We start from the raw sequence: 25,586 nt of genomic DNA on the forward strand, positions 1-25,586 counted from the left end.
TGGCCTGCCTGCAGTCCTGACTTCAACCCCACTCAACACTTGTGGGATCAGCTTGGGCATGCTGTTTGAGCCGGAGTGACTAGCACAAAAACATTCGCTGACTTGCAACAAATGTCATCGAGCAGCATTGTGTGACCAAGCTGGTCACCAGCATGTGGAGGAGGTGCCAGACTGTTTTGGCTATGTGTGGTTCTTCCATATGTCCCTGTTTGTTAAATGAATAAAATATTAAATTGCCATTGTGTGCCGTTTCTTCAGACTTCAATCATCTAATCCAATAAATGACACCAAACAAGCTGTTTGGCATTGGCAGAGAAGATTTTAATGGGCGCAACCCACATACTCAACTCTGCTCTATGCCTACAAATGCATTTTCCAGATTCTTGTCAAGAAGCATTGTTACAACAAAGAAATAATCAACCAAACACAAATTTCCAGAGTTTTTTGTAATAAGTTTGTTTGTTTTCAAATCGAATTTAATTGTATTACCGTTTGAAACAAACGCTGTCAGTCATATACAGAGGATGAGAACCAAATATCAAATGTCAAAGACATGCACTTGTGCTGTTTTGTATAGGTCATTTGAATTGTAATATTCTGCAGTACATTAACACCATCTTTTCTCTTTGTCAGCTGCAGGTAATGGGTGCCTGGTGCAAATGGGAGCAGAGAATCGAAGCACTAATGGAGTGTAAGCAGCAGAAGTGGCGCTCTCAGGTCAGATCTTGAAGAATTCACCACCATAGTTTCTGACCAGCACGCTCCATGCACATGCTTCTGAATACATCCCCTTGTGCAGGAGTACACAGACTTAACAATTTTCAGAAAACAGGCTTTGATATGAGATTATACTGCTTGCTTTAGCTGTTTTATACTTGGCTAGTTTAACATTGGACTTACGCTTTCACAGACGAATCTGGCAATATTTAGTGCTCGTCTAGCCTTAGTAAGAGCCTCACATGTATTAGCATAGATTTGGGTTACAGGGGTAAGATTTACTTGCTCTTCTGATGTTACTTTCAAAATGCTCAAAGAATAAAAATGTTGCTAATTACAAAAGACTTACAAACGATTTTCTACTATTCACCATATTTTTCTGTTTTTTCATTAGTTAAAACATGGATAGATCTTTTTTTGTGTTTGGTTTTAGACTCCAGCATCTCCTCTTGCATCAGTTTTCAGGCTTTAGAAAAATGTGGTCTTTCACAATAGTCTTTGACCAATCACAGGTATTTCTCGTCAAGGGCAAGGACTGAGTGTGGAATTTTTTTAGAGTGAGAAGTTGTGAGTTTCTTATTTTTATTATTTTTTTGTTCTATTAATACTTTTTTTTCTCAGTACATCTTGTGAGCTTAGATAGCCAAGCCGCATCAATGAATACATGGAATTTCTCATAGATTCTAGGTTATTTGCAGCAGCATGAGCATACAGGAAATATTAAAAAATCTTTTTTTATTGCATAACAATCTCTGCCTGCCTTATAGTATTTTTGAGAAAGAAGTTCAGCACGAGTTTTGCAGTGCAATCTGCTCTCCTGCCAAATTCTGAAAATGAAAATTGCTGCAAGTGGTGAATGGATGGTTATACCTGAATCTACAGGGAGTGCAGAATTATTAGGCAAATGAGTATTTTGTCCACATCATCCTCTTCATGCATGTTGTCTTACTCCAAGCTGTATAGGCTCGAAAGCCTACTACCAATTAAGCATATTAGGTGATGTGCATCTCTGTAATGAGAAGGGGTGTGGTCTAATGACATCAACACCCTATATCAGGTGTGCATAATTATTAGGCAACGTCCTTTCCTTTGGCAAAATGGGTCAAAAGAAGGACTTGACAGGCTCAGAAAATTCAAAAATAGTGAGATATCTTGCAGAGGGATGCAGCAGTCTCAAAATTGCAAAGCTTCTGAAGCGTGATCATCGAACAATCAAGCGTTTCATTCAAAATAGTCAACAGGGTCGCAAGAAGCGTGTGGAAAAACCAAGGCGCAAAATAACTGCCCATGAACTGAGAAAAGTCAAGCGTGCAGCTGCCAAGATGCCACTTGCCACCAGTTTGGCCATATTTCAGAGCTGCAACATCACTGGAGTGCCCAAAAGCACAAGGTGTGCAATACTCAGAGACATGGCCAAGGTAAGAAAGGCTGAAAGACGACCACCACTGAACAAGACACACAAGCTGAAACGTCAAGACTGGGCCAAGAAATATCTCAAGACTGATTTTTCTAAGGTTTTATGGACTGATGAAATGAGAGTGAGTCTTGATGGGCCAGATGGATGGGCCCGTGGCTGGATTGGTAAAGGGCAGAGAGCTCCAGTCTGACTCAGATGCCAGCAAGGTGGAGGTGGAGTACTGGTTTGGGCTGGTATCATCAAAGATGAGCTTGTGGGGCTTTTCAGGTTGAGGATGGAGTCAAGCTCAACTCCCAGTCCTACTGCCAGTTTCTGGAAGACACCTTCTTCAAGCAGTGGTACAGGAAGAAGTCTGCATCCTTCAAGAAAAACATGATTTTCATGCAGGACAATGCTCCATCACACGCGTCCAAGTACTCCACAGCGTGGCTGGCAAGAAAGGGTATAAAAGGAGAAAAACTAATGATATGGCCTCCTTGTTCACCTGATCTGAACCCCATTGAGAACCTGTGGTCCATCATCAAATGTGAGATTTACAAGGAGGGAAAACGGTACACCTCTCTGAACAGTGTCTGGGAGGCTGTGGTTACTGCTGCACGCAATGTTGATGGTGAACAGATCAAAACACTGACAGAATCCATGGATGGCAGGCTTTTGAGTGTCCTTGCAAAGAAAGGTGGCTATATTGGTTGCTGATTTGTTTTTGTTTTGTTTTTGAATGTCAGAAATGTATATTTGTGAATGTGGAGATGTTATATTGGTTTCACTGGTAAAAATAAATAATTGAAATGGGTATATATTTGTTTTTTGTTAAGTTGCCTAATAATTATGCACAGTAATAGTCACCTGCACACACAGATATCCCCCTAAAATAGCTAAAACTAAAAACAAACTAAAAACTACTTCCAAAAACATTCAGCTTTGATATTAATGACTTTTTTGGGTTCATTGGGAACATGGTTGTTGTTCAATAATAAAATTATTCCTCAAAAATACAACTTGCCTAATAATTATGCACTCCCTGTATTGGTAATGCATAAGAGGTTCAGAGTGAGGCTAGTATCTGCCTGTAATTTAACAGGATGCTGGCCATGCACTGTATTGTTTTTTAGAAAACTTTGTTAGTCATTGAGTTCTCTTCTGGTTATTTTTAATCTGGGATTTTGCATCTCTTTCATTATGAATCCTTGCAAAACTACATTTGCCAGTTTTCTCTACTAACCTGTTGCATTCATTTGCCAGCGAAAACCTGTATAGAAACATGAGCTGTTTTACAGAAAGTATCCCCTGAGCACGAACAAAAAGTTCAGCAACAGCAGCCAAGCTGTTCGTTCAGTGAAGCCTATAACAAAATGATTCATTGTCAGCCGTGCAGATATGCATTAGCCAAACCTTTGCACGAGGAGCTCACTTTGCAATCAAAGTTCCAATCGGCTCTAGATGTATTATGATAGTCTGAACAGAGGAATAGAAGTTTTAGTTTCTCTGTAGACCAATTGGTAATGACAGAATTTCCACAGGGTGTGAAACACGAGTATTTTAAAATGCTGAAGAGAAGCTATCAGTGGAATAATAATCATTTTGCTTTATTTTACTTTGTTTAAAACTGTAGCAGCAATTCATCATTCACACATTTAAAAAAGAGACAAAATTCTAGTAGCTCACAGTTTGAGACACCTGCTTAAAACTGTTTCCATTGGTATAAAAAATGTGGTAAGGGTTGAAAAACAATAAATAATGCACACTTTGCAAAATACTTACAAAATATTCACCTTTTTGTATGTATTCTGTATTTCTTGGTGGCTTCAAACGCCTCAGCCATTGCTACTAGATAAGATATAGAAAAACCAGCATTTCCACTTTCCACCTCATCTGTTTGTCATTTCCCTCACTGTTTGTCTGATTGTGCTGTTGTAATGAAAAGGACCAGGACAACTCCAATTTAATGCCCTTGGTTTTTCATTGAGGAAGATTACACTGAAATTAGATTTTAAATCGCATATGAGTGTAATGTTTGTGACTTTTTCCATTTAAAACAGGCATTTACTCTGTCAGGAACTGGCAGGTACATTGATGAGATTGCCATTAATTTTCATTGACTGGAGATGGTAAATCACCAGGTCGCACTCTCAGGATATCAGAATAATACAGTATTCCCCCGCCTTTCTGTTTGTAGGCAGCCGTGTTTTTTTCATCCAGTTTTTAAAGACAACTGCAAGGAAGTTTTTGAGAACATTTTACAATGACCAGAATTTCTCCAGTAATTAGTGATAAAATCTGGTCTGATCATCATTTAAATCACGATTATAGACTAATGTAGTATGAGTAAAGTTGTAAAACAAATAGTTGTTCTTTAGTGAATACATCAAGCAACTGCAGTGCAATCTGTAAAAAGTATGTTTTTTTTCCTTGAATATAGTCTGTTGAACCTTCTTTAGCTGCAGTATCGCCATCATTTGTTTCTTGTAGCTTATTATCAGAGTTAAACAATGATATGGTGGGATTTTCAACCATTTCTCACTACAAAACTGTTCAGCTGTGGTCATGAATATTTCTGGGTGTCTTGACCAAAAAGCCTTCTTCCGGTCACAGCATTTCAGTTAGTTTAAGGTCAGAACATTTCAAAACATTTTAAATGTTATTATATTTATATTTTTGTTATGTCTTACTGCATCACCCGACCTCCTCCAACCTTCTGGCCATGGACTACTACTATGTCATCCTCCTGTAAAAATTTCTTGATATTCACTTTTCCCTCGCTGATTGCAGGGCATCCAGGCGATAAGATAGCAAAGGAGCTCTAAAACATGGTGGTTCCTCTTTAACAGGTGGTGTTTTGCTGGTGGGGCTGGTGATCTGCAGGCTCTTTTTCTTAAAGGTAAACCTTTTTCCTTGATCCATAGAAAATAACTCCAGACGTGTTGTAGAACATCTAAGTGGTCTCACAAATTTGAAACATTTGAACATTTGAAAAATAGAAACTTAATAAAATGTACATGTTGAATATCTCATAGGAATACTATGATTTACTCAATAAAAACATCCCATCCAAAGTTGCATGTTTCTCATACAAGTCATGCTTACTTCAGTTATCTTTAGAAATTAAAATAATTCAAGGAAGCAATTTTGTATGAGAAAAATTGGCCACGGAGTAAATCATGTTAAAACGTATAATGACATTAGACCTAAACAGTTAAAAATTTTAGGGAAATTCATCCAAAACAATTTCTTTTCTGATTCTTTTCTATTAGAGCACCTCAGTAACTGGAACACCTTACTCCAAATACCTTTTGGAGAAAACAGCAGGAGAGAAGTTCACATGCTTTTTCTGCCTGCGCTGTCAGTGATTACTCTGTACTCATTAAGTGATGACTTCCAGAAAACACTTTCTATGATTGTGACTTATATAGTTATAAGTCTTGGACTTATAGCTAGACTTATAGGTTTGGACGATATAACCTCAAGATTGTATTGCAATATTTGAATAAAATTCGAGATACAATATTTCTGAAAAAACAAAAAATGTTATTGATGTTCGCAGCTTGCAGGCAGCAGCAGTGTGAGTAAATGAAGTGTATCTTTCTTTTCCATTGAGTTACTGTCATTGACGACACACTTCCTAATTTGAAATATGAATCTATTGAAACAAGGTGCCAGCAGCAGCTGCATTATAGTGCAATAGTGGCGACAGCATTATATCTGGTGGCAGAACATAAGTCAAGCGCAATAGTAGCCTAAGTAATGTTTTCCCTCTAAGTTTTAAGTCAAAATATAAATGAACTGCTTAACAATAACTAACTTAACCTTGTAACTCTTCAGAAGCTGCACAGTATTGTCACATAATAAAATAATAGAAAAATATTTTCTACCTGCGATGCCGTGTCTTGGGTCGAGCTTTTTAACCAGCTGCTTAAAGCCCTGCTTTTCCACCACGTTCCCACACCATTAATTTCCATACTCTGTTTGCGCTTCCTGTCATATGGAGTGCAGCTAGTGAGTGCCACAGCGACAGTCGGTCATTTGTTCACATTTGGGTTGCACATCACCAGCTGTTAGCATCTCCTCCTTCATAGCCTGTTTGTACTTGACGGTGTGTTTTTGCCTCAACTGGTGAAACAAGTTTGTTGTTTCCACCTTCAGTAGAAACGGTTTTCTTGCATATTTTGCAAAGTACTTTGTTGGAGATTGTGGAAGTAGCTCATTGTTAGGTTCTGAATAGTCATTGGAGGCTGAGACGTGGCTCTTGTGGCTCTCTCAGACATGCCTGGGTTTTTCAATTGTTGTATGCTTTAGGGAACTTAAGGGTATGCCATTACTATGATGATTTCGCAATACAATATTTTCCTATTGCAAAAAAAAACTATATAGGTATTTTTGCGGAAAATATGATATGGCACAGCTTAAGTGATTCAGATAAACATCCTAAGAAGTCCTAGTAATTCCAAATAGATCACAGAATATGAACTGCAACTGTCATTTTGCACTTAGGTGAGTTTGTTGTTCAGTTGTAACGGCTTGGGAGAAAGACTGCAGAAAGTCCCCTAGTGGGGCTCGAATGTAAGGATGATGAGGATTAGCTACCGCAAAGATATGACGGAGTTATACAGTGCCAGGATAAGAGGGACAGATTGGGAGCAATTTGTTTTTTAAAAATTTTAAAACAGAGGTAAATTGTAATTTTACTGCTAATTTTACAGGAAATGTGTTATATTTTACTTAAACAGGTCATAAATCTAATTCTGGCATCTAAAATGATGTTGAATATTTTTCCTGTGTCCTCATCCTGGACATGCACAGAATATTCATAGTTATTTGTGATGTCTCCAGCAATACATACTGTACATGTCTTCACATTAGTTCCTTAGGTTTAGTGCATCGCCTCTCTCTGTTATCCATTATGGCAACACTGCATTATTTTATTCACTGGAGGTTTAGGAAATTGTATGTGAGAGAAAAGAGGATTTTATGCGTGCACACTGTTGCAGGCATACAGTAGAGGTTTTGTTTTTATTCACGCACATGTGCATTTTTTTATTATTTTTTTTACACGTGTGTGGGCACATGTGGGTTTCTGGTATTCGTCTCCTCCGTCTTGGTGTCACCTTTGTTGACTTTGTCTGTGCTGCTGCAACACTGTGCCCTCCTGCTTTAATGACGCATATATCCTATCTCCAGTCGCTGCCTAATCCCAGCAGCGCTAGCTCAGGAACAGATTACTGCTTCCAGACACCAAAGGAGAGAAGAGTAGTGAAAGGTGGGGGTTGGAGGGGGAAAGAGATGCCTCAGTGATACAATATACAGGCAAATCGAGGAGGTCATCGCGTGCATGTGAATGTGCATACATATGTATGTACTTTCACATACAGATGGTTAACATAACAAACATAACCCACTGTGTTTGCCTCTTTTTTTTCATACCGCATGTTCATTTTCCTTTATTTTTCCTTTAAGTGCAAATAACCACTGAATTAATTTAAATAGATTTATAGCATCTAACAATGCAACAGGGATCGGAAAATCTCCATAAATGCATTTTGTAAGAAAGTAAAATATAAAATATAAGTTGTTGTTGTAAAGCAAGGACAGTGGAAATCTAATTGTTTTGCTTTCTTCTGACTTCAGACTTGAGCAAAGACCTTAGCATGACATGCAGAGTGCCCAACAAGGCTGCCTTATTCAGCAGGTACAGTTCTCCAAGCTGCTTACACAAGAGAGTCAAAATAGTGATTTTCTGTGTTAGGGCATCCTCCATATAGCCTTATTTTATTGTAGTGTTTTGTTCACATTATTATTCCCATTGCGGTATCTCGGGTTGTTGTTGTTGGGTTTTTTTAATATTTACTCTTGGCTCAGCCAGGCACTCTCTGGCCTGCTGGGCTTTTGTATGAACTGCTATACATGTTCTGCTTGGTTAGCTGCTACTTGCAGCTAATATGCACACTCAGTTTTGACGATTATTTAAACTGCATTTGATATTCTCTGAAAACATTTACATGACAGAAGCACCAGGACGGATAACCCTTCGTCACACGGCTGTCTTGTGGTTAATTAGAGATTTTCTCTGGCTTCTCGCGCAGTTGTAAATAATTAGGAGCGGTTTGTGCTGAAGTGGTATTGTCTGTCCAGCAGCTGCTGTCATCATGCCAGCTGCCTCCCAAGAACATGACTTTTAGGACCAATGATTGCTAATAAAACATTTGATTGAGAGAAGAAGAGAGTGTGAACCATAAACAGGCAGGATTCTGCCCTTTAATTTCGCCGTCTCCTGAGAATTGGTTTTGCTGTGCTGTAGAGTAGGTCCCACACACAAGCAGTTTAGTTGTCTGCCCAAGGACTGAAATTTAATTTAGCCAGTGTGGTGTTAGTGTGGCTGTATGTGCGTGCCTGTGCATGTGTTCTGTTTGTGTGTGTGTGCCCGTCGTACTGTCTTTGTATGTGCCCGTGCGTCTGTCAGTATGAGTCTGTTTTGGTTTATTTTTTTTTAGTGCTTCTGTGTAGAAAAAAAAATATGCATGAACTGCATATTTAAGAGTTTGTGCTGTAGTGCTTCTGTGTGTTTGCTTTATTTTGTGATCTTTTATTCTCTAGTGACTTAATCATTTTTACACTGCTGGGTTACTGCACTACCATTTTACAGTGGTTGCACAGAGACGTTTATGTGCTCACACTGCTCTGTTGTTTTTGGATTTGAATTCATTTTTGTTTTTTTGTTTTTGTTTAAACTGATTTATTTATTTATTTTTTGATTATCACTGTAAACCTGAACAATGCTCCCAGTTACTGTTGGCATCATCAGTTAGTTGTAGAAAACTTTTTGGCTGTAATTTACTTTAGAGTGTATGCTGATTGGACATTATAAAATATAACAGCTGATTTCTTTAACAGTAGTTGCGATGGGTTTTCCGCAAACTGGCTGCTTTGTAACTATGCTTTGTGTGTATGTGCGCGTCTGTTTATGTGTTTAGGTGCAGGTTCCTGATGAAAGCCCACAGCAGAGGCATATATCAGAGCTCCAGCACTAATAAAAGGCCAGCAAGCTGTGCTCCTCTCCTTCTGGGAACAGCGCTGCTTTTTACTGCTTCTCTGACAGCAAGATAAAGTGCCCTTCCAATTAGAAAAATATTTGGCCACATACCTTCCAACAACAATCCCAGGTTTTTATTTTTCATGCCATTTGATCAGGAATCCTTGCTATTTTTTTTATTATTTTTTTTTACAGCATGCTTTTTTATCATCATGTCCTGGGTATGCACATGCTAATATGCAACCCTCCCCACCCTCCAGCAACACCATAATGCTGTATAATGAAATAATGGTGTTTTAGGGTATTTTTATTTTGGTCTTTGTTTCGTAAGGGTGGGGCTGCATACGCTTGTGTTTTGGTATGGGTTCGGGACTGAGGCTGTGTGTGTGTGTTTTAGCATATTGCATGAGAGGATTCATGCTGCTGTGCGTGTTTGGGTTGATGTCATTCTTGTTGCCCCTGTCATCCGTCTCTGCCTCATGCAGAATTGTGTGCATATATACTTAACTGCTGACGCTAGTCTCCATCTCTGTTTAAGAATAGTGTAGCTAGATGCTTCCCCCCCCCCCCCCCCCCCTTCTTTCCAGAGAGTGCATTAAAATTAAATTCTCTTGTTGTTGTGAAAAGAGGCACACGTAAAAAATAATTGGCTGTAGGAGAGAACAAAGGGCTGGCTCCTCTCTCCTCCCTGCACACCACAGCCAGGCATTAATACCAAGCCTGCTGCATTGTTCTGCTGTCTGCAGCCATCCCCCTAGCCAGACACTCAGCTCTGGAGAAGTCACTTTTAATGTCTGATAATCAAGGTGAATTTTCAAAAAGCTGCCATTTTCAAATGATGGTGTATATATTATGTGCAGATGGGAGTAGAGGAGCCCCGTTCAGTGAGAGAGAGCGCTTGGGCAATGCGAAGTGAAAGAGAGACACCTAAAGGCCTTCGAGGGAACTGCTGACTGATTTGTATCTTTCTATGAAGGATGGATGCCAGCTGGAATATCAGTGTCACTGCTGCAATTTGTCTGATAGTTTACTTTGATTTTTATTAAGCATGTTTTGTCTTTTTTCAAATGACACCGCGGTATCGGCTTTAAATACATGGTCTAGTCTTGCAGCATGAATATGTGCGTCGTGTGGTTATGAAGTGTTAGGGAAATGTATTTCTTGAGTACAGATACTGCCTGCTGTTGCTTTATGCTAAAGGGAGTTCTTTTGCAGCGTTATTGGGGAATCAGGCGCCTAGCAGCAGAGCAGTGGAGCTCCATTTCCCTGCTACAGGGCACAGGCTCATCTTCCTATTGCTCCTCCCACCGCCCCACCCCCTTTTCCCCCACCACTAGGTATGATTATTTCTCCTCCGCTCCACCGCACCATTATATTCCAGGTCTGCAGTTACCCCTCCCTGCTGTCATTTTTCATGGCATGTTTTTGCCCATGTGCAGCACTGCACATTTATACTGTGCCTGTGCAATATGTTAAGGAGGTGAATATATGCAGTGTGCAGAATGTAATAAGTATATATTTATTTTCTTTGCTGGTGATTTACTGGTTTTTCTGGTGCTTAAGAAGAAAGGCCGACTCTAGCCATGTATCTTAACAAACATGACTGCTGCGTATGCACTCGCCTCCAAGGCTTTTTACTCACCGGGGAAACCAAATTATACATCTGAGGCAGACTGGTTGTTTTTTCGTGCTATGACTGTTAAAACCCTTCTTAGTATTTTGGGATATAAGCCTTGCAAACGACGGCCGGGTAAAGTTTCGGTAATTCATGTAGCATTTCCAGCAATGTTGGTAGCTGATCAAGTGATTGGTTCGTGCAATGTGTGCACTTAAAATACACCTCGCATAACTGACACCGAGCCAGCCAGCAAACCAGCCACCATCAGCACAGTTTGATCACGACTTGCTGTTTTCTACCTTTACCTCTACCCGCCTTCCCCCCCTCCAGTAGTCCTGGAAAAATATAGAACTCTCCAAAATCAAAACACAAATATACAACACACACACATGGCTGAAATTGACATTATGCTCAGAGGGGAAGTAGATCTAACCCTGTGAAACAGTAGGATTTAAATGGATTCTGTGCTGAGAGCAGCACGGTGCACAAGTCTCCCTCTGAGAGGCTGTCACAGTGGGAAACTTGCAGATTTGCAGAGACAATGGGGGGGGAACCCTCTTAAAGATGCACTACCTAATTTTGTTATTGTGTCCAGTTATAAATGCCAGAATTTCCTCTTCACTCACTTGTGATGAGTTTAAAAACATCAACAGCGAGCAGGAAACAGGTAGCAGGAAATTTGAAGGTGCAGTGGGAAACTACAATAACTATAACAAAATCAGGGAGTCCGCTGCAGACATGCCATAAAAGTGTGATCCAGTCTGTATGAATTGATTTTTGAAGCTGACTGTAGAAAAGACAGTTTTTATTGCACCACTTGTGAAATCAAATGGCAGCTGCTAACTTGCATACACTTTTGCTGACATAAAATTTTTCTTTTGCCACTTTTTATTAGAAGTGTACTTTTTTTTTTACATGGGCTATTATCATTATTTAAATATCTTCTGTGTTTAAATTCAGCCTCTATATACCACTGGCTGTGGGCAGCTGTGAACATTATATTTTATTTTTTTTAATCAAAAATAGTCCCGCATCATATTGTCGTACCTAGAAGTGTACAGTCAAACCAAACAAGGACGATCAAGTTGCTTCTTTGTGTTGATTCATAAAAATGTACAAAGCTGAATACATCTCAGGGCTCACACTGCCTGTTCATATCCCCCTACTATGCACCTAATACCTGATACGCTGCCTTGAATGTAATATTGTTTATAGATAACTAGGTTTTGCCTTCAATGTGATTGCATAATAGCCAAGCATTCAAATGTGTGAGCTCTTTATTTCTTCCCTGGCAGTGCTAGTGGAAGCATTATTTTTCTCTGGGTGGTTGGAGGGCACACTTTCAAAGTGTTGATCTCAGCTGTGGTGCAGAATAAAGACGGGGAAAGGAAGAGGAGAGGGCCGCAGGCATTCTGATGAAAGGATGTGTGGGGAATCTGGAGTGTGGAGAGAGAGAGGGGCAGCATTTTGCCAGTCCAGTGTGGCAGAGCAGGTCTGGCTTCATGCCAGTCTGGGCACTGTGCCCACGAGGAGGCAGTGTGTGGCTAGCACTGACTGTAGCATAGAGAGACGAACAGATAGCAACAGAGAGACTAAGACACAAGTGCGTCTGTGGGGGGTGTTTGAGACTGACTGGCAGAAGAGGTTTAGTTTGCATTTGCATATGAAGTGGTCAGGTTGGGATACAGGAGGGTGGAAAACGGCAGGGAAGAATGAGGAGAAGGGCTAGCCAGTATTATGTCACCAGCTCTATTACTGATCACCGGTGTATACAAGGAGCGTTGGTTAAACTTGCAGCTGAATTTGTATCCTGCTCTTACTGACGAGGAGTCGATGGAACAATTGGCACAGTTCATTTAATCAGGCATTTGTTGTTTCATTTAGTCATGCATTTGATTGTCGTTGTTAATTGCTTTGTCTGCTGTTTCTTTATGCACTGCCTGAGTAAATTCTTTCTCTATGGGACGCAAATGTTATCTTTCTGCTTTGTATGCATTTACATATTGTTTGCCTTTCTACGTATTATCTCTCCCTCTCTTCTTCTCTCTCTCTCTGTTCTCCTCTTTGTATCCTTAAAATATTCTGCACACCCCTCAGCAGTTCCGCATGGCAGACAGCCCTAATATAATCTGTGCGTCTGAATTCTAATTTATACCGTCAGGATAAAATAAATAGTCTGCAGTTAATTATGGGAAGCCGGCTCCTGGCTTTGCCCCGGTGATTTATGAAGTGCACGTAGGCATTCTGCAACGCATTTTTCTTAATTTATTTTTAATCTGTCTTTCAATTAATTTAACCGCAAACGTCTTAATGATGGCAGAGGGCTGCGTTAATGAGGCCTGTGAGGTAAAATGAACAGGCACTCGCCCCTGTGGGGTGGATGTTAGAGGCTTTGAGGATGGGGTCATGCAGAGGGTCTTGTGCAACCCTAGCAGTTCAGTTTCCACAGTTGTTGTTTTTTTCTTTTCTTTTTTCTTTTTTTTAACCTTGTCATCTCTTAACAAAAACCCCAAATCAGTAGTGTTTCACTCAAGGAAGAGGATAAAGTTTTCCAGCCTGTTTTCTTGCCTTTTTTGGTTCTGTTTGTTCACGATGTGCCACAAAAATCTTTTGAATCCTTTTACTTACAGCAGTGAATACAGTACAGTGTCAGTTGTTGTCAATGATTGGCGCCTTCACACCTACCATCACTGTGCTTTAAGGTGATTCATTCAACTGTTGTAAAGGAAGTGCCACTCTTTTCCCAAACTACGCCTATTTTTCCAGTCATTTTGACACTGCTTGATTGTCCAATTCACATGTCTTGTAGACTACTCATGAATTCAGCCCATCAATAAACGTCATATTCACAGTGGAATCGAGTGACTCAATATTTGTTCTTTTTTTTGTGACTAATGATTTCATAGTAACGTAGAGATGTAGCACAGCTCTCCCAACCTGGCTGTTTGCAAACTGACCAATTTGAGGAAGTGCTTGTCTTCTCTATTGTGAGACTCGTGTGGCTTCACAACCATGTGTATCTTCTCTCTTGGCTCTCCAGAGGATGGAGAGAAGGCTGCAGTGACTGTCTCACAGACAAGAAAATGCCTCATATGATTAAAAGCATTTTATCCATCGTTTCACCCCTTCTCAAATTAGACCAGCGTCTCCACTGCACTTGTTATGCACCAGCGTTTTCTGCTAATTGGCATTGAGTGCGTTCATCTCTATGCTGGCAGGGCCTGGTGTGAGATCGGTAGAAGCCAGTGTAACCGTAGTTGTGGTGGTCAGCTACCAGACAACACACATCAGCCTACCCCATTAGGGACATCCACACACAGCTCCCCGAATCAGGATGCTCTCATTTACTTTTTCCACATCCAGCCATTTATCTCTCTTTTCTCTGCTCTCTAACTCCCGTCTTTCTCTCTTTTTAATTTTCCTCTCAAAAACAGATCCCACATTAAGCAGCCAAGCATGGCTTGGTGCAGTGCCTCTCCTGAAAGAGCAAAGGAATGATTTAATTTCTCCTCCTCTGTCTCTGTGGCCTCCCCTCCCTGCTCATACACAGATCATTACACACAAAGGCCTCATTTTCATCTCCCTGTGAGGGCACATGCAGGGCTTTAACTAGTCAGCCACGCCATGGCCATTGCTGACGATCAATACCTGTGGTCAGGACAGAGCACGCAGTGCTTCCTAAATAGGCCCTCCAGGTCCAACCATAAAACACCTTTGAGGCTAAACATGCCACCCCATAAATCGCCTTTATTTTATTTATTTATTTATTTATTTTTTGTTTTCAGTCTTATGGAGGAGTGAGGGAGCCATGAGTAGAGTAACTATTGAACTGGAATAATGATGATTAAGAGGTTATGATAGTATCCAGAAAATACTGCTAAACCAAAGGTTCAGGGTAAAAGCTGACTTGAAATGAGTCTGGTTGGCATAGAAATGAAAGAGTTTGGAGCTTCTCTTGATGATCAGCCAAGCAAAGGGTTAGGAACCTGTGGGCAGATTACATGTTTTGAAGTGAAAATGATTTGATAGAATAAGTGAAGTTGCCCAGTCTCACACCAAAACTTAACCAGAAACCTTTTCCTAAACCAAACCTAGGAATTTTTGTATTTAGATCATAGCAGGGGGATTAAAAAAAAATTACCAAAAGCAAAAATAAGTCTACTGGACACTGATACAACCCAGCAAAACTAACTGTAATGCTTAAGTTCAGGGTAATGATGCCTCATTCTACAGGAAAAAACTACCATGGGGTGAATGGTTGCATTAATATCAAAATGACGGGGAATATTTGCAGTGACAATCACAATTACCAAGAGACCTCAAAGAAAAGATTTTGGACCAACAGTGCTCTCCACCCATCATCATTATCAAATAAATGGATCCTTTTCCGACTCTCCAAGAGTAGCGTATAGAAAAACTGTTGAAGAACAAGAAAGGGCCCAAGTGATGGGGGTGGGAAGCGAGAACTGATTTCAGTTCCAATTATCTGATCCGTCCTTGGGCTTCTCAGTTCCTCTTTGTCAGTGCTGCTGTATTTTTTGGACAGTTGCGTGTTATAGAAAAGTAACATCAGACTCATAGTGGTGGAGCTTTTCCACAATTGAGCTACCTGCAGGGCTTTTTTCTACTGTATTTAGACTCAGATTTGTGTAACCTGTATGGGCCCAAATTTTCTATTGGACATACAATCAGACTCGGTAATAGCAGTCAAACTATCCAGATCGCAACGTTATTATGCATTTGTTGGAAATGTCGGAACCAGTCTGATCTATGGACGCACCACTTCAGAACCCACAGGGCATCCCAGAGATCATATGTTGGCATTACAATAAGGACCTAATTAAGAGGATAGTTTTGTTCTCATGGCTGTTTGGTATATATACACAACAACAAAAAAGAATTCCAACTATGTTATTATTGGATCCCAATTTAGCTGCGCTGGTTTTTCTCAAAACAAAGAAAAGTTACGGCAGAAATGACAAATATATGTAACATGCAGAATTTAAAGTACGCATTATGTTTACGGCAAACACATCAAGACCTGTGGAGATGGTTTAATTTAAATAGTAAGCTACTCACAACTGAGAACTGCTGAGATTTTACTCAGTTGGAACCTGAATGAAACTGAAGTAAACTGTGAGGAATAGTCACATCTAGTTTGGTTTTTTTTTTCTTCTTAATGGCTGCTTGCCTGCTTAGATTGTGGGATAGGTGATATATGGACCAGACGAAAGTAAACCTGGGGGCTGGCAGACTGAAAAAGAAAAATAGATGTTTCTCATCTTGCTTTTGCCTCCAAGGCTCTCAACTGGCCTGATCCTTACATTACCCAAACAGATAGCCAACAAGTTTAATTACCTTTGCATCCAGTCGCTCTCCCCATCCACCGCTCCCCACCTTGCCTGTGCAAATGAAAGAGAGGGACAGAAGGAAGAGAAGCATAATTACTTATTTTACTGGAGTGCTGCAGAATGCCTTTTGCCAAATGACTCTAATTCCAAATGGTTAACAAGATTTTTCTTTTTAATAGAGCCGAATCCATGTGACAGCAAATTGCTTTCCTATTTGGAGCCTTAATGGCTTTCATAGTTTGCACTTCCAATAAGCAGTAAACTCGGAAATTAATATTGCACACTGTGTTATGATGCAAATGGGAGCGAGATAGGAGAACTGTACCTTCATGCAGAAAGCTCTGATTAGATCCATAATTGCTCTGGTTGGATGATTTTTTTTATTCATTTATTTGTATAATTTCTGTTCCACACACTTCACTCTGGCATCATTATCAGTGGCACATCTGCATTTCTGTATGTTGAATTTCACTTTTGAATGACTTTTAATAAAGTGCATACATATTCTAAAATTATAAATATGGTAATAGTGAGTTATTTTTAAAAACCTACCACGCTGCTTCTGAGCTTCACTCTTTTCCTTTGTATTAAGTGATTCAGTATGAAAAAATAGCACTTTAAGTGCATCCTCAAGCAGACTTTGTCTTTCCATTGAGGCAGATACAAAGACTGAAACACCAGCTTGTGGTTCTGTTCTAGTTTTAGAGCAGTTTTAATGCAAGTCTGCTGGTGACCGGTTCAGTTAGACTGGTTTAAGCATTACATGCTAAAGCACCGTTAGAGCAGGCGCAATCTAAAAAGATATATTTGTGCAAGGTGCTTCTTAATTAACTTTTGATCCAAGTCATTTCATTTCCAATTCCATTTTACACATTCTCAAATATTAATCCTTGTCCATGCATGGAGGTTTGTATTCTTAATAAGGGGATCACAGAGTGGGACAGTTCACAAATACACACACATATTCAGTGCTGTGATAAAGTATTTGCCTCCTTCCTGATGTCTTTGCATATTTGTCACACATGTTTCAGATCATCAAACTAATTCCAATATTAGACAGGGATGATCTTAGTGAATATAAAGTGCAGTTTTTAAACAATGATTTCATTTATTAAGGAGAAAAAGCTCAAACTAAACCTACCTGACCCTGTATCAAAAGTAATTGCCCCCTAAACCTAATAACTGGTTGTGTGATCCTTGGCAGCAAGAACCGCAATGAATATTTCACATCACTGTGGAGGAATTTTACCCCACTCTTCTTTGCAGAATTGTTTTATTTCAGCCACATTGGAGGGTTTTTTCAACTACGAACGACCTATTTAAGGTCGATTAAATATGAGTAAATATGATTTAACTCTGGGCTTTGAATACACCACTCCAAAACCTTTCTGGTAGAGAGCAAAATTCATGGTTCCATCAATTAGCCGTGTCGGTCTTAAGAAACTCCAGACCATCACACTACCACCACCGTGTTGACTGTTGGTATGATGTTCTTTTTATGAAATGCTGTGTCATTTTTATGCCAGATGTAACGGGACTCAAGCCTTCAACACAAGGTTAACCTTTTGTCTTGTAAGTCCACAGAATATTTTCCTAAATTTATTGTTTTTATTTATGTGATGCGATTATGTGATACGAGCCTTTGTTTTCTTTTTGGTTTCACCTTGGAGCTCTCCCATGGATGCCATTGCTGCCCCAATCTCTCTCTAATTGTTGAACACCAACCTTAACTCAGACCAGTGAGGCCTGCTGTTCTTTAAATGTTGTTCTGGTTTTGTTTGTGACCTCCTGGGTGAGTCATTTATGCACAAATGTAGGCCAGCGACTCCTGGGAAGATTTACCCCTGTTCCAAGTTTTTTCCATTCGTAGATAAAGGCTCTCACTGTGATTCGCTGGAGTCACAAAGCCCTGAAAATGGCTTTATATCCCTTTCAACAATGATAGATGTCAGTAACTTTGTTTCTCGTGTTTTCTGGAGTTTCTTTAGATCATAGGATGATGTGTTGGGTTGGTTTTTTTTTGTTTTGTTTTTTTTAGATCTTTTAGCCTTCTTCCTTTTGTCTGAGAGGATCTGTTTAAGTGATTAGTTGATTCAACTGGTCTGGTAGTAAGCAGGTGTGGATTTGGCTAGTGGAATTGAACTCAGCTTTCAAAAAAAATGTGGTTAATTACAGTTAATTTATTTTCATATAAAGAACGTCATACCAGTAGTCAAACACGGTGGTGGTAGTGTGAAGTCTGGAGCTGCTTTGCTGCTTCAGGAAGGAGACGACTTTCCGTAATTGATGGAACCATGAATTTTGCTCTCTATCAGGAAATCCTAAAGGAGACGTTTGGCTATCAGTTTGTGCCTTGAAGCTCAAACTCACTTGCGTTCTCCAGTTGGACACTGATCTGAAACAGGTCTGCCTCTGATGGCTAAGAAAAAACAAAAAGAGGGTTTTAGAGTAGTCTAGCTCAGATTTGAATCTGATTGAGATGATTATGCATGACCTTAAACAGGCTGTTCATACTTTACAACCCTCCAATGTGGCTAAATTTAAGCAAGTCTCCAAATAAGAGTGGGCTAAAATTCCCCCACAGCAATGTGAATAACGCGCTGCCAAACTCTTTGTTGCACTTTTTGCTGCCAAGAGTGGCAAAACCAGTTGTTAGGTTTAGGGGGCAGTTACTTTTTGACACAGGGCCAGGAAAGTTTGGATAACTTTTTCCCCTTAATAAATGAAATCTTCATTTATAAACCAGCTTTTGTATTTACTCATGTTTTCTTTGTCTGATATCAGAATTTTCTGATCATCTGAAACATTTAAGTGTGATAAACTCAGAAATACAGCAAATACTTTATCTCAGGACTGTAGTCTCTTAAATCAGAACATATAGATATTTTTACAAAATTCACCGACAAAAGCCTTTCTCTTTTTACCTAAATGTAACTCCATCAAAACCATAACCATAATTTTATAGTTTACATCTCTGCAGAGGTTTTTGTGATTTATATAAAAACTCATGACTTTTTTTTTCCTCATGTAGATTCTATAAATGCATATATGAACATGCCTTCACTCTGTACCCAGCCCTCTAAAGCTGTCATTAGTCAAAAGGTTTGAGAACGTTCTGAATTTGGATGCGGTCGAGTCTGCAGGCACTACGGCGGTCTGACCCGGAGACAGAAATAGCCAATAAATTCAGTTTGATCGGCCTGTGATTGCTACCAGCGATTGAGGTTAAGTGTCCTTTGGTGTGCAGGGGCCCGAGCGTAGCTGCAGTTCAGCCAGACATGGGTCACGTGACCACACATACAGTATCCACTATGATTCTTTGCTATATCACCATGGCAACCCTTCATTTCTTCTCAGCACGCTCCCATTTCACCTGTCATTCTGATAATTGGCTCTGAATTTTATTTATTTTTTTCATATCTGGGGGAAAAAAACCCGTCACGATCATAATAAGAAAATATTTATGAACTGAACACTGACAGGCAAGTGTAGGGAAATGGGGAAAACTAAGCTTTCATTAGACTGGAATATTAATGTAGCAACAGGGCTTTTTAGGGACTAATAAAGCTTGTTCTCCTATTTTTCACAGATTCCCACTCAGTCTGTGCGTGAGCCACACTGAAGAGTGAATCTGAGTTTCGATTTGGTTTTAATTGGGTCACCCTCTCCTTCCCTCTTCTCCTCTCATGCTGCCTTTCTGCTGAACTCCAGCTTAATTAGACCTACAAGATTGTGACACCACCAGAAACATATTATATCTGCTCTGCCTCTTTTTGCCATTGATGTTCTGTTTTTAGAAGTATTGATGAGACAAGCTATGTAATGACATTTACTATACTGCTGTAGTCATTAATGGCCCTGGGTCGGTGTTAGACAGTATAGCAGCAGCGACAGAAATGGATAAAAGGTTTTATGGAAATAAAAGATAGTTCCTGAAGGTGGAGATAGCTAGGTCTAATGACTGTTGCTCCAGCTGCTCCTCATTATCAAGGTTGCCGGCATCAGGACCAGCTGAGATCTGCTAAGTGGTCTATTGCCTTTAAAATGGCCATGAGGCCTTTCCATCAGCATTGCACCCACTGACACCATAAACTCTGTGAAATGCATAGCCAACTCATATTTTGTTTCATTATCCTCATTTAAACTACTTTTCCGCTAGGGCACTGTCAGAATATGTGTGCAGTCATGCTGTATTTACACGACAGCTGCATGTTTATATTACAGTATGGCATAAAATGCATTTTCTTGTTTGGTCATGGTTGCCTGACTGGTAATTATAGCGAGAGACGTGTCAAACCTCTCCTATTAATTTTATGAAAAATGTTGCTGTTTCTTTATGCAGCGGCACCAGCGAAGCATGCGCAGCTTTATTTTTCTAATTTATGAGATCCCTCCAGACCTCATTAGATTTTCAAATATCAAAATCTAAGTTATGTTACAGTTTTCTGTAACAATAACAAATCTTTTGTGCGCTGTATGGTTTTGGTTTAGAGGAGGACATAAAAACTAAACTATTCTGCTTTATAGAGCAAAAGAAAACAAATCAGAGAGTTGGACTTGTGCATGCGTTGTGGCAGTTGGTGGGGAGTGTCAGTGGAATTAACTGATTTGTCTGTATTTATCAGAAGAGAGTGAGTACCTAATCCCTCCTTGCATTATTAAAGATAATAGCATAGGGCTTTCTGCAAGACCACCATACTGAATCAAATTATAACATGGAGTGATGATGTATGGATAAAACAGTGCGGCCCCTTTATCTGCCCTCCCAGCTTACTGCTTCCTCATACATGGACACACATGCACACAACAACCACTCATCAAGCCCTGGAGGGCACCTGTGTTTTCAAAGTAAAGACCACTTAGAGAATAGCCCCAGGCGTCTGAATACTGAAGTGCTCTGTGTTACACATTAGACCCGTCTGTACAAGCCAGGAACATAAACACTTTCAATAGCCCTTGTCTCCTCCCAAAAATATCCCCAAATACCTCAAAACAGGAGGGGGAAGCTGCTTACTCGGGCCAGAATATGGAGCAGGTAGTCTGCTGGGGCATGAGCACATTAAAGACCACTCACTTGGGATGTGCTGCTCATTGGACAGTAACCTCCACAAGAACTGAAGAAGAAAAATACATTTCTGGCAGACTTTATATGCATTTTGTGTGTTTAAAGGCATTTTTTAAAAATCTTTCACAAATATTCACAGAACAGAGGAAACGGCAACAGCTTAAACTCAGGTGCACCAAAAGATAAAATGTGTAGGAGGCAAACATCCACCCCCTCCTCCAGAGGCAGACACAGGGTTAATAATCGCACATTTCATTCAATCCCCCAGTCGGGTAAATGAGGTTTGATCACATGCCAGGAACAGGAAAACAAGCAGCATTGAGAGTCAGCCTCACAATCTGTCATAATGAACACTTTAATATTAAAACAATCCCATTAACAGGCAGAGAAAGACAAGAGTTTTCGGGAAAGCAAGGAAGCTGTAATCTAAATTTTTAATGACCTTTCCCGCATGATGACTTTTTCTATGTATTTTGTCTGTTTGGAAAGGGAAACGAGTCAGCGCTGTCACAGTTAATTCGGGCTACCCTTTTGTGCTCGAGCAGTGGGTAAATAGCTAGGGGAGACATTTGAATGTCTTAATAGAAGATGTAACTGCTCCATCTCTAAATGTGTTGAAATGGAGGCGTGAGGAATGGCATCATTAAGGTAATGTGTTCAGGAAGCCAATGAGTTGTGCTGTAACCTCTGCTGCTCAGCCCGAGATTCGGTAAGTGCACAATCTAAGGTCACCTTAATCAGTGAAAGGCAGCACTTGCAAACAGGCGCATATACACACAAAGCCTCAATTACACTGTGAAATTGCCCTCAAATGAGTTGTACAACATGTCTAGCTGCTCTGTTTATGTATTCTCGTGAAGATTGTGTGACTGTTACGTTCCAGCGGTTCTACAGCATGTTTTCTGTGATGTCTTTGTGCATTTCTTACATTAAAAAGATACCTTAGAAAACAATATGATTGTTGATGATGATGTAGTGAAAGAGAATGTGGTTATATATGGTTTCCTTTCTCCAGGCGTCAGTTTGATAAAGTTTCAACAGTTACTCTTCTGAGCATAAGAAAATGTTTGTAGGAAGGGAATTTGAGCCATATTTCTTCTGAGGAACGAATGGTGTTTCCAAGTGCTGCAGAGCAAAGTCTAAGAATTCTTTCTTCTATTTTTCCTTGTGAACCCTGCGGCGAGACTCGGCAGCCATCCTTTTCCCTACACTCATGTCCTTTAAAGTGTCTTCTCCCCGAGTCTGAAGGCAATCAGTACCCTGATGACCAGAGGTTCTTGTGTAGTTCTGTGCCCCAATGTGTGTTTTGTTTGGGCTCGATAGTTTTTAGTGATGAATTTCACCCATCACTTTCTCCACTGTGGTTGACCAATGAGTTTTGTGAAAGCATGGCCTGTGGTGTTTTTCTTTAATAAGTCCAGAGGTGGTGCAAAGCAATCGGGCCATCAGTCATCCTGTCAGGATCTCACCCCCTTGATTAGCTCAGTATATTGGTGGAGATATTTAACCTGCCATAGATGCCTAGGTCATGAACCAGTCTGTACATTCCTCATGTAGTAGCTTATTTTAATCAGTTGAAATATTGTGTTTTTATGTTTTCTTCTGTCACTCTTTGTTAGTCATATACTTGCAAAACATAATAGTGATTTTTTTTTTTGTAGAAGTGCTGCTTTCTGTCTCCATTTTACATCACCAGTGTTAAAAAGTTGCATAACACCCGTTTTTATTGAAACTGAAATGTAAATGTCCTAGGAAATGTGAATACACAGCTTGAAACAGTACACATGCTTAAACTTATTGGTTTGCAAAATAATATTAAGAACTAGTACTGTATTATTTATTTATTTCATTATGTAAGTAAAATGATGTAGGGCGAGTTGTTGATGATCCTACAGTTAAATAAATGAATAAATAAATAAATAAAAAATGGCCGCACTGTCTCTAGAGCTAAACCGACGAGTGCAACAAACTTGTGTGGTGTTTGGATTATATTTATGTACTTGTGTTATAAATATATGTTCTATTTCCATTGCAGAAGCAGTACAATGTTTATTACCCGATGGAAGAGAGATGCTGGCACATGCAAGTAGAGGTAAAAATTTCACGTCTTCTGAGCTTGTTTGTAATAAAATGTGCTTTAGAAATAAAATTGCCATTCCCACATTTATTTGTGATTGAAAGGAAGAGTAAATGCACCAATAGAATTCCAAATTAGAGTGAAGTGGAGTATTGCTATGCTTCTCAGAAGGCAATAAAATGTGCAACACTTAGCAACACGTGGAAAAATGCCTCCCACTTCAGTGCTACGTAATGCAGTGAAGGTCTAGATAAAAAGTGGCAAAAGTTGGACATTTCAAACTTAACCAGATGTATAAAATAAAGAAAGAAAGTAACTATGTTCTCCCCCTGTATGTAATTATTGAAGTTTAAATAGTATGAAAGGTTGTTTGAGCTACCCTAATAAGTTATTGTGATTCGCTGTCCTCGGCTGCCTTGTCCTCTGTTCCCTGGCCTTCCTCACCCTCTGATCAGGACACTTGTGTGGTCCAGCACAACCTGTGCAGGCCCAACCTGAATAGTGACACTTTTGCCTTTGAGCCTCAGTTACACACCTCAGAATGGATCTTTATTTACAACACAGAACTCGGAAACAGCTGGTCAATCCATTTAGCCTAAGGCCACTGATTTGTTCGTATTTACTACAACAGCCAGAGAAAAGCCAGGGTATTTTTTCCTCTCTCCTTCCTATTGATCCAGCGCTTAGAAAATCTGCCCCGCTGTCTAAACACTATTGATCCCTCCCTCTCAACGACAGGCTCTCGCACCAGTGTATAAAGGGACTGGATGAATTGAAATTTCATTTCCGACAACTTGTTCCTGTTATTTTTACCCTTTTTTTTCAATAGTTGGGAACATGTGCTGGCGGGCCGCTACTCAGAGAGTCGATAAGTGTTTGGCTCAGAGGGGAGATGAGGGATAGAGGTGAGACTGTTTAGATTACCATAAGCAGATCGTAACACCACAATGCCATAGAAAGTCCTTATTCTATTACTTAGATCCCACCTATTATTAATGCTTTTAAACATGCTTGGAGCCACAGCAGTTCTTTGGCTTTTGTAGACTGATCAAGAACTGTTGTTTGGGCTTGTCTTTAACCCAGCAACACTGAGGAGCCACCAGCCTGGAGTCAGGTGTCATTTCAAGGAATGTATATACAAGTAGTCTTGGATGTGGAGAATGTCGACCTTAATGAGGTAATTCTCATAAGCATTTAATTGTCTTGTGGCCTCTTTACACTGTTGTTACACAGATTCCCCAAGCTGGTTTTATTATAAAAGCAATTTACTTTCTCCTTTATCATTTAATGGAAGTACCAGTACATCATTACATGACGTATCAAAACTGCAAGACCATTTGAAGGAATTATGAGAAGTAATGAAGAAATTTTATTTATTTCTGCTCACTAAATGTCCTTTTTTCACACGCATGTCAATTTACCAACAAGCAGCTGGCAGTAAGCACACTTATTTTGCATACAGTATATTAATATTCACTATACACCCCAACATGAAATTGTGTTTTAATTCACAGTTTAGTGGGTTTAAGGGTGGCTAGAAAATAGAGAAGGAATTTCTTTAATTATATAAAGTCAAAGAAGTACATGCAATTAAAGAAAGTAAGACAACTAGAAAAAGCAGTATTAAAACTGCTAAAACTAAAACTATTACCATAAAAACCCAGAATTATTGTTAAAACATAAAATGCATATAAAACAGTTATTAAATAGGATTGACTTTCTAGACCTACATACATGTGAATATTTCCTGAGCCACCCAGGAAAATATATAGCTCAATTTCTTAAAACATTACAATTTTAAAATGTATCGTAAAATTTTAAAAACGATGAGCACAGCCTCTCTTAGCCAAGCTTTCTTGTAGTCAGAAATAATTCTCTGGGCTTCTTGAAGGACATTCAAAGCTCTTCTTTGGATGTTGGCTGCCTTTTGTTCTGTTCTCCTTGAAGATGATCCCACACTGCTTCAGTAATACTGAGGTCTGGGCTGTGGGGAGGCCAATCCATGACTTTTTATCCAGGTTTGGGATCATTGTTATACTTACAAATGAAGCCTTTATAAATCAGATGGTGTTTAGATGGTGCTACATGGTGAATCAAAATCTGACAGTCGCAAGATCTCTAAAACTACTGACTGAAATGCACCCCAAACCAAGACAGAGCGGTGTTTTATAGATGTCTGTAGATACTAACTGTTGTACTTATCTCCTAACCTCCTCTCTGTACATATATATTAATAATGATTATAAACCGAAAACTTCATATCTGGATCTATCAATCCATGAGACCTACATTTCTTGTGTAATTTGGCCTGAGCCTT

At 39.6% G+C, this 25,586-nt stretch overlaps 1 long non-coding RNA gene across 10 annotated transcripts in view; it reads left to right on the forward strand.

Moving 5' to 3' along the window:
• The window catches only part of LOC146393732 (uncharacterized), a 115,052-nt gene that overhangs the window by 54,552 nt on the left and 34,914 nt on the right, over window positions 1-25,586 (forward strand). For 5 of the 10 annotated variants that reach the window (XR_014800691.1, XR_014800690.1, XR_014800694.1 and 2 more), the window contains 4 exons: window positions 634-717; window positions 4,963-5,012; window positions 7,757-7,817; window positions 23,228-23,284. This is a non-coding gene — a long non-coding RNA (uncharacterized LOC146393732). Of the gene's footprint in view, window positions 1-633; window positions 718-4,962; window positions 5,013-7,756; window positions 7,818-23,227; window positions 23,285-24,098; window positions 24,175-24,352; window positions 24,447-25,586 lie in introns of all 10 variants that reach the window. The other 5 variants (XR_014800688.1, XR_014800683.1, XR_014800685.1 and 2 more) reach the window with 3 other exon arrangements.

The sequence above is a fragment of the Perissodus microlepis genome, chromosome 1 (genome assembly GCF_051167445.1).
Source record: "Perissodus microlepis isolate ML-2025 ecotype Zambia chromosome 1, ASM5116744v1, whole genome shotgun sequence".
Classification (NCBI taxonomy): Eukaryota; Metazoa; Chordata; class Actinopteri; order Cichliformes; family Cichlidae; genus Perissodus; species Perissodus microlepis.